This window comes from Lepisma saccharinum, chromosome 12 (genome assembly GCF_977018435.1).
Source record: "Lepisma saccharinum chromosome 12, izLepSacc3.1, whole genome shotgun sequence".
In the NCBI taxonomy this organism is placed as follows: Eukaryota; Metazoa; Arthropoda; class Insecta; order Zygentoma; family Lepismatidae; genus Lepisma; species Lepisma saccharinum.
Window position 1 is genome coordinate 53,592,090 of NC_139240.1, and position 14,353 is coordinate 53,606,442.

General features: G+C 38.4%; 1 protein-coding gene across 1 annotated transcript in view; it reads left to right on the top strand.

Annotated features, from left to right (window-relative positions):
• Positions 1 to 8,388: 8,388 nt before the first annotated feature.
• LOC145996335 (uncharacterized) overlaps positions 8,389 to 14,353 on the top strand; it is a 94,738-nt gene continuing 88,773 nt past the window's right edge. The window contains exon 1 of the mRNA XM_083132766.1: positions 8,389 to 8,444. The gene's annotated coding sequence lies outside the window, so the exon portion shown is untranslated. The remainder of the gene's footprint in view (positions 8,445 to 14,353) is intronic.

Below are 14,353 nucleotides of genomic sequence, written 5' to 3' on the forward strand. Positions count from 1 at the left end.
TCAGATCGTATATCTTCCCGAATTATTGCGGGAGCAGTTCTAACAATTCTAAGTCTTTCGTTCTTTGGATCTTCTTCTTTCTGTGTGTACCAACTTTTGGATATTTTTTTATAACCTGTATCACTGAAACATACTGTAGAGGTTTGCCCTTTACGTGTTTTATTATCATGTCTTCTCCATAGTGATCACATAGGCGTTTCTTAAGAGTTGTTTCTGAGACATCAGTATCTTGTGGAAGATATTCCTTCATCTTCGTCATAAGTTGATTCATCGAGTACTGACACTCGTCGTTATCATTATCAAGGTAGCAGCATAACTGCAGAAATGCTATAGAAATACACTCATCTACAGGCCTACCACGTTTTCCCGATGTGGGTGAGGATGTGTAAAATTTAGTGAAACAAGGATGGTGATACCTAGCCTCAACTGCAACTAGATCAATAACGGTATGCATTCGATCAAGCACTGTCCTTCCCCAATCATCGTTCCTCTTGATGGCAGCTTCAATGATTTGATCCTTGAATGTTAAGTATCGAACTTCAAATATTTTAACTCGTCGGTTCACATTTTTGTTTTTCATTTCTGCTTGAAAATCACAAACTTCACTGCAAGACAAGCAATCACGTTTGAAGTGAAATATATGCACTGCTGATCGAAGGAGTATTGAATTTTGTGGTGAACAATTACTTGCAGCAGTAATACTACTCTCACGAGTATAGTCTGTACGGCACTTAATATGTAACCTCACATTCGTCTCATTTTCCAATTTCTCAAATATTCCATCTTTTCGACGTAAACTGCTGCTCTTTATAGCATTTAAGCCTTTTATCACAACCACAGTGTCACCTTCACTCAACGTTTGTTCACAAATAATACAATATTGGTTTATATCCATTGTTGCCTTGCCAAAAAGGTTATTCAGTTTGTTTTCTGATGATCAGATCCATTACATCGAAGTTCCACAACGGGCAGCGCCCTTAAAGAAATTACATATATTATTAACAGTGAAATGGTAGGTTAAATCACAAAAATTTATCTTCTTACAGTTATTGGAAATTTTATTTTCTTTAATTTATGTCTGAACACATTTTCGGCTTAGCCTTCACCATTTTTAGTTAATAAAGCAATTATGATCAAACGTCACCGTTCATCCGCCATTTTCGAATATGGCGGCCAGAGCACAACTCGGATTGTCGGGGACTTTTAGTATGTTGTTTGAAATACCATACTGGTGATATCTACCAATTTTTATCTCTGTTGGAATTTTTTCCATTCTTTTTTCTAATTTGCCTGGACTAGATGTTCAGTTGCCCCAAATCTCTCTTCGGCTTGATGATTAATTATATCGCAGCACTCAATAGCGCATGCTGTTTTGTTAACACAACTCATTTTGTATCACGGCTGATGTGTATTTATTTACTTTAGATTCCTCTAAATGTTCATGCAAACTGTTATCTAGCTTAGCAATCTCATTTACTAAATCTAGGAAGATGCCTCTGTTTAAAGATTGTTCTCTTTCGTTATGTCCTCGTAGAGCAAGTTCAGGTCGACCACAGAATTTTAAACATTCGATAATTCTATTTAATATATGCCTATTTGTGTTTTTGTATTAATGTAACACTCGGATGGTCAGGACCTAATTGTTTAACAACAAGTTCTACTTGGTCACTCAATGTCTGAAATGGTGTTGCCAACAAGAAATCCACTTTGTTCATAGCGAATAAAAGCCACCGTAACGCTACACTACAACACGCGGGATCGAAAGAACGCGACGCCACGGAAGTAGCCCCGAATCAACATCCAAACCCTTTGACTCCTCCCTTCGCTCTTTCTGCTAGCACGTGACCTTCATTGTAGCGTGTAGCGTAGACCACGCCTTCCTCTGCGACGAGCCCCGAGATGATAACTGACATCAATGCCGCTAGGAGCCCTGTCGTATCCTCTGCAAAATCGGATGTTGGAGCTGTCCAGTTTACCTTGTTTTAAAAGAAAATTGCCGAATCAGAGAAAATGCCACCAACACAGTCAGCTCTTCGCTATGCTATATTGAGAGCACATCAAGCCATGGTATGGCGAAGTGGTGATGTTGCGAATCTGAAGATTCCACAGCCAGATGCTGGTTATGGATGGAAAAGACAAAACGGTACATTTGTCCCAGATGACCACGATGCAACCTGCCCCACAGGCCATTCTGGAGCTAGTGAAATGTTCATGCAAAAATAGTAGATGTTCAACACTTGTATGTAAATGCAGACGTCATGCCTTTCCATGCACCGACATGTGTGAATGTGTGGACCCGACAATGATGTAAATAACTGTTTTAACCGGAATGGGGATAATAGTTCATATGAAGACAGTGAAACTGATTAATAAGTGTAATTATTATTTTACATTATTTTTATTTGGATGACCTCCTGTTTTCAAACACTTTGTAGTAATGATCTTCTGAAACAGATTATTATTATAATATTTAATTCATTTCATTGTGTTTTCGGTAACAAACAAATACATCAATGTGATGCCATGGAGTTCTTCTGTTCTTTCTAAAATTTATGATGATGGCGTAATTAAATTTAAAAAAATAATGAAAGCTACACAATGAATATTTTGTTTCATTCCAAAATATTTTTTATACTCTGTAACAGAAAGTAAACCTTCAATGGAAACCAGAAGAGCTATATTAAGCAATCCGTAAGAGGCTAACAGGTTCATTTATATTATTCACATTATTTTAGTAATTGTATAAACTGCATCAAGAAGTATTTAAAGCTTTGAAAATTTGTTGTAGTCGTATAAATGATGAAGATATTGCTGTTTCGGTGAAACGAGTTGTTGGCCATTTTGAATCCCCCTCCCACCCCCCTGCACAATTTTTGGGATTGGCAACATCCATATTCGTTTTCCTTGTGCCAATACCTTTCAGAAAAACTAACTCCCATTATTGTACCACGGAAAGCAAATATATTACCATTTGCCTCCCCACTATACATGGTTATTGTTTAATTAAAGCGGTAGCACGAACAGTAAAAAATACTAAATTTCAAGTAATAGTAAACAATTATCCGTATTTATTTCTATTACACGATCTTCTTCCCAAAATATGTTAGCATGAGGTTTACCCTAAAATCCAATAGCACAGCGCCATCCTACAAGTTATGCAACCAGGTTATTCCGTTCGTACGACAGCACAAAGATCTTGGTGTCATTTTTGATAGGAAACTGACTTTCAACCATCACATGACTACATAACTTCGAAAGCGATGAAAACACTTGGACTAATTTACAGATTTACAGACATAACACACGTTTCTTCCCTCAAAACCAACTTTACAATGTGTGCTGTTCCTATTCTTGAATATGGCTCCTGTATTTGGTCAATGGCATGTGAAAGCAATTTAAAGAAAACAAACAAAGTAGTAAGTTTCTTCGTCAGAATAGTCAAACACAGATGCCCAACCCTTGCAAACTTCTCCAAACAAGAAATTCTATCCACTCTACAAATTCATGACCTTTCTCTTCGCCGTCAACTCTCAGATTTAACACTACTCTTCAGAATCATTAATGGACAACTTTTCACCAGCGACCTCTTGCCACTTCTTAATATCAGAATCCCACGTCCCAACAGTAAATGCAACAACTTCTTTTACATTCAATCTTCAAGGCTATCTTTAGAACAAATATCACTTCTCTACAGGCTACAAACCACTTACAACTCACTAAGAGACGCTCCGAACTTCTATTTATCAAAACTGACTTACAGAACGGCGTGCATAAAGCAGCTGAAGTGTAAATAATATTATTTTTGCCCTAGTTGTTATTATTTTTGTTATATATGTATGTGTGTGTGTATGTGTCCATCTTATTATTTTGTTTATTTCATTTCCGGATGATATCCTGATGTAAAATGGATTTTTCGGTATTCAGGACTTTTCAAATAAATAAAAAAATAAAAAGAGAAAATTTTCATTGTACAAATGAGGGCCTCCCCGATGGCGCAGTGATAGCGTCGTCGCCTTGTAATCAAGGGGTCCGGTTTCGACACCCGGCGGAGGCACAAGTGGTTCGGATCCCACTTTAAACTGTAGGTCCAGTCCCGATTAGCCTTAATGTGCAAAAAGTGGACTTTAAACACCAACTCAACCAAGTCATTGTACAAATGCTGCCATCTGTCCACGGAAGATAACCAGTGGCGCAATCACAGGGGGTATTACCCCCCACCTCCAATCTTCTCGAAAATATATTCCGTGGGGGTCAAGGGAGCAAATATTGAAGCAAAAAAAAAAAAGGAAGACTAGAAGAATCTAAGAGTAGCAGGACAAAATGATACTAAAGATGGAATTAGTTTTCATGTAGCGTATTTCTATATTTTCTCCTCCAGACGGCAAAAGACACCTTCAGGGGGGAACAGAGAGGTAATTTCTATCATCGATTTCAAATTTTATGCAAATAAAAATATATTTTGTATATTTATTTTCGTAAATTCGTAAAAGTGCATGTGTAACAGTTTCGTAAAAACACTTTTGGTGCATGGATGCATTGATGCCAGATGAGAAGAAATGGACAAACACATACTGAGATGGTTCCGGCACACAATGTTAATGCATAGAAAAGAGGACTCGAGTGGTAAAAAAATATTCCGATTTCACGTTCTGATTAAGGGGGATAGTTGCTCTTCATTTTATTGCCTCCACACTAGGCCTCTTAATGCTAAGCGTTGTCTACCAAGAGAAAGTAAACTTTCCTTGCACCCCTCCCCCTTCGATTTGGAATACAATTGCCACCACTTGCCTTAAACATTTGTGAGGTTCTATCTATACCCCTCAAAAAGATGGTGTTCAGCCCCCACGAAATGAAGTCCTGGATACGTGCCTGAGTACTGCTACAACTAGTACTACTACTGCTACTACTACTACTAATAATAATATTATTATTATTATTATTGTCATTATTAGTATTATTACGGTTATACATGTACACTGGCGAACTTTAAAAAAAGGTCTCCCTCCTCTTAGTTAGATTGGAAGGTAGTTGGAAACACTTCATTACTCCTGTATTGGATAAGAAAGTGGGGAAAAGCAGTTGCAGACAAGGCCATCACTACCTTATGCGCACGTAAACTTGTTTCCGGAAAGCTTTCTGTTGGTCTTGTGAGGCATGATCTGTGCAGTTTGTGGAAGATTTTTTTTTTCCTACCCCCCCCCCCCCCCCCCCCCGGTGTCTATGTATGTGTGTGTGCAGACAACAGTTTCTTTTTAAGTTTGGCGTATTTTTATTGCATCGACTAATTTCTGTTATGGCTGGGAATGAACCAGGTTAGCAATGGGCAAGTAAAAAAGTATAAAAAAATACCAAAACTCCTGGCATGAGTAGTTAGTAGTACAAAGGTTAGGTAAAGTTCCTCGTGCGTATAGCAACGTGCCATGAAGGCACATTTAGCGGATGTGGTAGTAGGGCACCGCATATTCTCGAGCTCGGCCATTTTAGAGGGGATACGATCAGCACCACGCTCCAGCCGCCTTTTTTTCGCCAGGATTGTAGTAGAAATGCGAAAATATAAATGCTTTGCATTCTGCGTATGTGACAGTATTCTTTGGATATTGTCCCTGAAGTATCTGTTACCATCCTAACCAATTTTTTTTTTCAGGATAAACTAGTTGAAGGCCGCGAGTGGTTCCTGAGAAGTAATGAACATATCACAGAATGCGCAATAGTTTAGCTCACGTTTCTTGGGGGGGAGGAGTGAGAATGATATAGAAATTTATTCTACGAATGCTTACGTCATTGTGACCATGGAGTGTATTTTGTAGACTAACGAGGATCTGGCGTCTAGACACGAGGCCAGCCAGTATAATGGTCTGTGATGTTCGAGCTGTGTCCTACGTTTGTGATTGCCTTTCACAAATTTCATCTTAACACACCTTTCATCCTTATCTATGTGATTACTCAAAAGTGGCAGAAAAGCGAAGTAAAATAAACCAAATCAAACATAAATAAGAAGTTGAAGGGAAAAATATTCCATTACCAAAATAAAATATATAAAATACAGTAATTACTTTGTTGACACTGCAGTTTTTTGACAGTGTGTAGCTGTCTTAGGGTCGTATGTTCGAATTAGCTGACCTCAAAATATACGAAGAGTGAACGATTAATGGAAATGGGGATGCACATTTCTATTACTTTAGTAAGCGTTCAGTCGTAAATCCTGTAGACACAGTCTGATTTTCGTGCAAGGAAGGGTTCTTGGGACATCAACTAGGTCGACGTTTACTTATAACATTACGAGGGTATGGATTTATCTCAACAAGTGCAACAAATGTTTATGGTCATGAAAATTATTTATACAATTTGTTTGAGTAACGTCGTTTCCTACCACTTGAAATTAATGGTGACTGGAGAGGAAAGGACACACGTGGTAGATTGTAACGTGCTTTGAAGACAGAGGTCTTAAGTTCGAACCATGATTAAGGCATGTTTGACCCATCACATCCATGTTATCAACTGGTCAATCATTCTCATCGCCACGGATTAACCAAGAGGCAAAAAGGCAACGTAATATATACTAAATAGAAAAAAAATACAGAAAAGGATCAAGGAAATGCACATAATCGTGCCGAGTCGAGGTTGCGTGTTGGAAGGAGGAAATGTCTAAGAATTATAGCAAGAGCACGTTCAATTACATTAGGGCAGAACCATATATCATACGATACAGGTGAAATTGTTGTAGGTTGACGTGAATTGTTAATCTGCCTAAACTCTTAAAATACTCTAATATCAGGTTTTTTGTTCCACTTATTATTTCAATTTTGAGGGTCTTCATGACCAAGTGCTTTGCATACTGCTCTATGAAACCGGAGACCCTATGTTCGATTCATTGATTGATTGATTTGCTTTATTTTACTTCGCTTCTTGTGCCACTTTTGGCTAAGTTGCAAATATGGGGGAGGCCTCCCCGATGGCGCAGTGGCATCGTCGCCTTGTGATCAAGTGTTCCCGGGTTCGATACCCGGTGGAGGCACATAGTGGTTAGGATCCCACTTTAAACTGTAGGTCCAGTCCAGATCAGCCTTACTGTGCATAAAGTGGACTTCAAACACAAACTCCATTAATCAAACTCAATCAAATATGGGGATGAGTGATTATATGGACATTCATAAGTCCATGCCCAGGCCAGGATTCGAACGCGGGACCCCTGGCGTCGTAGCGCGATGTAATAACCACTCTGTCACTGGGGCCGGCATCTATTTTCGAAGCTTGGGTAATATTTAAGAGCTTATTGTGTTCGTTCATTTTTTCTGGTCACTCCAACATTCGTAATTATCGTTGAAAGTAAACAAGAGGGATATAATATGGTCGTAAAAATAGCAAAGTTACCACTTTTTACTTTTTATATTTGTTTTAGAGCTAATGACACGAAGAAACGAAAGAATGAACATCCTATTTTCATTCATGAAGGAAATAAATCGCCAGATCAGAACCTGATTTCTTGAGAGCTCAAAATGGACAAGAAATATTTCTTCCGAGGCCGAATGACCACAGAAACAAACGCTGTGCTAATTCCTTGACGTCTCATGGTTAACATTGCTCTTCTGTGTGGTGTTCACGACTCACAGCTGTGCAGCACTTCCTTACCTTGGATAGAGTTTCGGCATTGATGCTGTAGTGTTTCCAATTCAATGTCGGTTTTTTTTTTTTTTTTTTTTTTGTAAAAGGTGAGGCCTTACTAAATATTTACACTGTATTACTGGGATTCGAGTGCATACCTCTCGTTTTGCCTGTTTCGAACGTTATTCGCTCGAACAAAGAAACTCTCGATTGCGTACGCAATCTAGCGTCGTTCGTGCGAACTATTTGGCTATCGAACGAAACCCTCTCTCTCCCTGCAACATTCTATTTTGTTGGTACCTACTGGCTATAAATCCGATCCAACTTCTGTTATTGCTATCCACGGATTTAAGGTTTCTGCCTGGACTACCTATCGTGTTGTTGCTATGACGGCGCCAGATCGTCTAGTCTTCCTCCCCTTCCCCCCTTTGTCGAAGGGAAAAAATGCATAAAAAAATAATTTTCGGGCGAAAATATGTATATTTTTATGGTATTCCCCTATCAGAAAATTTTCACATCCCTTTCACGTTAGCAGTTGTTTCACACGAATGCATTCATTACCCATTTGATTTACACTTCTTCGCTAATTAGCTGCAACAGTAACCATGACTATAGCAATTACACTGCCCATACTCTTGAGAGTTCCCACACTTATTTTTCTTCCTCAATATAAAGTCAGTAGACTGAGAATTTTCTACACAGAAGTGCTGCTGAATTAAAAACCTGCTAGAAGTGGTTAGCAACGTGAAACTGGTAGAGGGCTCATTAGGACAGCAAAATTCAGTTCGATATCAGTGGTTACCTGTGTCTGCAACTTCAAATTGCATCTAATTGGATTCAAGGTACTCGATTGCATTTCCAGGAATGTTTTGTTTATTTACTTAAGAAATATTTTACATTTACATGATTGGAAATCAGATATAGTTTAATCATGTTATTGCTCTTTTATATATTGTGTGTTACTTACCAACACTATTTATGTAATATCAAATTTAACATTTAAAAATCTATGTGATATCAAATTTAACAAAAGCAACATAAATTTAGTGTGTTTCAAAATAGAATCCTTAGAAAAATATTTCGACCTAAAAGGGATGGGGAGACAGGTAAGTGGAGAAGGTTACATAATTTAGAACTACATAATTTGTATTCATGTTCAGATATTATTAGAATGATTAAGTCAAGATGACTTAGGTGGGCAGGCCATGTGGCACGGATGGGAGAGGAAAGAGGAGTTTACAGGATTCTTGTTTGGAAACCTGATGGTAACAGACCAGTAGGAAGGCCAAAACGAAGATGGAGGGATAACGTTGAAATGGACCTAAAGGAAATTGGTAGGGATAGAAAAGAGTGGATGGATCTTGCTCCGGATAGGGACAGATGGAAGGCCTGTGTTACTGAAGCCATGAACCTTAGGGTTTAAGAAGGCTAGAATGAGAAAACATTTGGATTCGAACATTCCTATAATACAACAGTTATATATAGGTATATATTGATTGATTGATTTATTCTTTATTTTACTTCGCTTTTTGTGTCACTTTAGGCAAATTTGCGAAGATGAGGATGAGTGATGATATGATGAAATTGATGAATGGACACTCACAAACAACCATGCCCAGGCCGGGATTCGAACCCGGAACCTCTGTAGCACCCTGTGCTAACTACTCTAACACGGAGATCGGTAAAGTTGGGGCGAATTATCTCGCCTGGTTTAGGGAGTGAATGTGGCCCTTTCATATCTTATGGTAAATACAAGTGAATATACCCAGGTTAAGAAAGTATTTTCTTCGCATTGTCGATTGAAATGTGAGGCATACGTCATACATATTTATATTCGTATGTACAGTTTTCATCCTGAGTATGTTACGGATAACCAGGGCAAGGATTTTGATGACATGTCATCTTTTTGACCTTATGTAGTATGCATTGCTCTTAGGTATTAAAATCCTGAATATGAATCTCTGATTATAAAAATGTGAATTTTGTTGTGTATTAGATCATTTTCCAAGCTTTATACCATTTTTTATCATTTTTCGCTTTTTACGTCCTTGTCAGGTATCTTTTTTGCGTCATTGAAAAAGAACAATAAAAAATGAATTACATTACGTTTCAGGTTTCAGTCACTCATTCTTAGCCAGGAACTGATATTTATCGCCTTGATGTCTGTAACAATGAAAACAAGAACTCACAAACACACCAACCCTCAAAATTGTACCATGATGAACTTCTTCCTAAAGAAAAATGCATTAAATACTAAATATTTCATAAAAGGTAAATGTTTTCAAATAATTGCCGCATAGAAGGACCTTGGCGTCATATTTGACGAGAAACTCTCCTCTTCTGACCACATCTGCAGTCACTAAGGGTTCCATGCGTATGGGTGTACTCGTTTCACCGAAATGAACCTCACTGCTCTCAGCACTTCTTACAAATCTTTTGTTTCACCAAAATATGAATATTGCTTTCCGATATGGTCTATGGGATGCCCCTCAAATTCCGTCCTAAATTTCTTCCTGGCCATTGCTCATTCCGTCCACAAAACACTTGCAAAAGTCCATCCTTCTGCAAATGTTAAATATCCATACTCCTCACGAGTGACGGAGACTGGCGGACCATATATTCCTGCATAAAATAGTGAATGGCAACATCATAAGTGACCGCCTTCTTCAGGAAATTCCCCTTCGAGTGCCGCGCCGCTAAACAAGAAGGACTCAACTTTCGCTTCTCAGAAGCCAGCTGTTCCATAGACTGCCAAGCTTATATACTAATCTGACAAGCCAAGTAGACATTTTTGATAATATAACACATTTTAGAGTCCGGTGGGTGGACGAAGGAAGGAAGTTTCCCCTTACTTTTCGCCACTTTTGACACAGCACTATGCTAAATCTTATCTACAAAGGGAATATACTCTCTTTGCCCCCCCCCCCCCCCCAGTTTTGGAACCAAATCGCCACCATGTTGGCTAAAAGTAATATGTAACTCTCTTAACCACATGCAAGTTTAGTTCATGTTCTTATTTTTGTTGTTAATAATAATAAAATGACTTACTTTGTATTTGGAATCTTCTATTACATGATCTATTACATAAATAGATAAATTAAGTCGCCACGTGATTGTGGGAACAAAGTAACATGCCTCTCGACATTACCTATTGTAATAATTCTGAATAAGGTTAGATTATTACAACTAAAATTCACATACAACTTGTAATTTCAGTTCTAACGTTACAGAAGTAAAAACTGTGCCGTACTACTAACTGTCATGTCCTGAAATAAAGACAACATTTTTTTTAAAGTCATTTTATTTATATTTTCTAGGTCATGAAAATCCGGGTCTTGTTGAAACGTTTTTAACTGCTCGAGAATTTCGCACGATTTCTGATGAACATTTATATTGCATCCTTATCTTTTTAGTGCATTCTTTGTTCTGCGCAGGTCTCTTTACAACCTGGCAACATTAATCTTCCTCAAGGAGCTTGTTAGAGATTTTAGATAAGAGTTTTTTTCCCCTAAAGCACACACCATAAAACTAAAGTAGTTTTGCATCATTAAGGCACAATGATTATTATGAAGACACCGTGCGATGTTGCCCTTTAAGGTGTGGAAAATCTTATCCCCGGCCGGCATTAAAGTGCTTCCTACCTTTCACAATAAACATATATTTTTTTAGTTATTATATAGTAGCGTTCCAACATGAACGCGGGGATCTTAAATAGGGATGTAACTTGCCCCTCCCGATTAGTACTATTGATGGTAGAGACAGCCCTGAACGGGCAGGTACAAATATCTAACTTAACATTAAAATAAACTCATGATTCGGTTTAGACTGAACTGAGCAATGCGAATGGCAGATAAAGGGTGTAGACTAGCTTACCCTGCTCGGTTTAGAAAATAGCCCAATAGCTTCTGCTTCTCCGATGATTCCAAGTAAAAGACCTCGTGTCGCTCTCATGCGCACCTATTTAAACCCTCGCTTGGCCTCTCGTCACCTCTAGCCAAAGGCCAGTGTTCTTACCATTTCCTGTGAAAGGCTTACCCTACACATTTCTGAGCAGGAGCTGACAAGATCTGCCAGGGTCAATATTTCTCAAACCGAACGGATATGCTACGATACCCCTCTTGCAAAACAATTTCCCAAATTGAAATTGTAATAATTAAAAGTTTAAATTGAACCTTCAGCCATTCACCAAAATTTAAAAGGTATTTTATTACATGAAAAAAGGTTACATAAAATAAAATAATAATGTCGGAAACCCTTCACCAAAAAATAAATTGAACAAAATTAAGCTCAAGCTTCACTGCAGAAATAAAGTATTTTGTTTTCATTAGCCACACGCTGGAAGAGTCTTTCGTAATATAAAAATGCTCACGTTTAATCAACATACGATAGCAAGTGTTGTTCGCAGGCCCGCGGAGTCAGCGGAAAGTTCAACACACTGGATCGTTTGATTTGATTTGAATTTAAAATTTTGGGTGCGTCAGCACTTAGGCTATTTTGCACCCGTCACATTATACGGGGTCCAGCCCCTTATCATTACAAATAACAACTCTAACGTTGCATAAGTAAAATCTTAAAAGTTTAAAATGTTCTGACTTTCGTTAAAAGCTGAGGCTGTAAAGGGGCACTCAGCACACACAACGACAAAAAACAGGACAACACACACAAAATTATACTTGCCAGAGTGCCAGTCGCCAGAGCCTCGTTCGTCTGCAAAACGCAGTCCAGGGTGTACTAACGTGGAAGTGAGGTTGACAGTTGGGTGTACTACGTGGAAAATCACACACTGGATCGTAACTCGAGACATTTGAATGGCTTGTGCGTTTCGCATAACAACTCGGAGAAATAAGTAATGGCCTCTGAACAAGTGCTAACTAAGCGCCGAACGTAAGCCGTGAGAAACCTTGAGGCCGAATGTTCGCGGTCTTCCACCTCGTCAGGATGACAGTTCAAGAGGCGAGAGCAAAAGACCGTGGTAAACACCACGTTCGTAGCACACTATGTGTGCACGCTATGACCTGCGAAGTCAGAAGGCAGGGCAATCCAGACACACACGAACCCCGGAGCAGGAACTGCAGTTGAAACCTACTTTCAGTTTCAGTTCGGCCCGGAATGAAACATTGCGGTTCACTTTCAGTTCTCGAACTGAAACTGGAATGGAACCGGTATATAACTATCCGAACCGTAACTGAAATTATCTGGGGTTATAGTTTCAGTTCGGCCCGGAATGAAACCTTTCGGTTCACTTTCAGTTCTCGAACTGAAACTGGAATGGAACCGGAATATATATGTCCGAACCGTAACTGGAATGGAACCGGAATATATATGTCCGAACCGTAACTGGAATGATCTGAGGTTATGGTTTCAGTTCGGTCCGGAATGAAACCTTTCGGTTCACTTTCAGTTCTCGAACTGAAACAGGAATGGAACCGGAATATATCTATCCGAACCGTAACTGAAATTATCTGGGGTTATAGTTTCAGTTCGGCCCGGAATGAAACCTTTCGGTTCACTTTCAGTTCTCGAACTGAAACTGGAATGGAACCGGAATATATATGTCCGAACCGTAACTGGAATGATCTGAGGTTATGGTTTCAGTTCGGCCCGGAATGAAACCTTTCGGTTCACTTTCAGTTCTCGAACTGAAACAGGAATGGAACCGGAATATATCTATCCGAACCGTAACTGAAATTATCTGGGGTTATAGTTTCAGTTCGGCCCGGAATGAAACCTTTCGGTTCACTTCCAGTTCTCGAACTGAAACTGGAATGAAACCGGAATATGTCTCTCCGAATCGTAACTGGAATGATCTGAGGCTGTACTTCTAGTTCGACCCGGAATGAAACCCTGTTGTTCGTTTTCAGTTCTCGAACTAAAATTGGAACGAAACCGGAGTATATCTATCCGAACTGTAATTGGATGGTCTGAACTTCCACTTCCAGTTTGGCCCGGAATGAAAGTTTTCAGTTATGTTTCAGTTCTCGAACTGAAACCGTTTCCAGACCCAAGTGTTAAGGATTTGGGCGTGTTTTGCGATGTTTTGGATCGAGAAAAATACTGAGTAACTTTTACATTTTCTTCATTTAAGAACTGTATTTCACCTTGTACTGACAATTGTATTTCTTTTTTGTAATTATCTGTGAAATGAAAAACAAAAGTTTATATGAATCCGCCGCGTCACCTTTACCGTAGTGATTCAGTTCAAAAAGGATCAAACAACGGGATGAAAATTAACTGTGGAAAAAGTTATGTATCTTCTACTAAGAAAATTAACTAAAATCGATACAAATTGTACACACAACCATAATAAATAAAGCAATCTAATTACATTATACCTCTTATATCTCGTGATTCCAAAACAAGATTCTGGCTGCTATTAGATGATGGTATAAACTTATTTTGAGAATTTTTTTCAACCTTGTAAAATTTTCACTTTTCGAGAAATTGTGTTGATTTGAGTCAAATCATTTGACATGGAATGACGCAACTATATATATTTATATATAAACATACATACATACATATATATATATATATATATATATATATATATATATATATGTATGTATATACATATTAGGTATCAAAATGGCAGTTATTTCAATATATTTATATATAATCTTTAAATAACGGCCCTAATAACGGGTACACAAAAATATTCAGTTATGTCAAGGGGGACTCTCAGGCAAGAAGATTGAGAAACACTGCCGTAATGGCATTTCGGATCTTATCTATTTCCAAATTTTCGGATCTG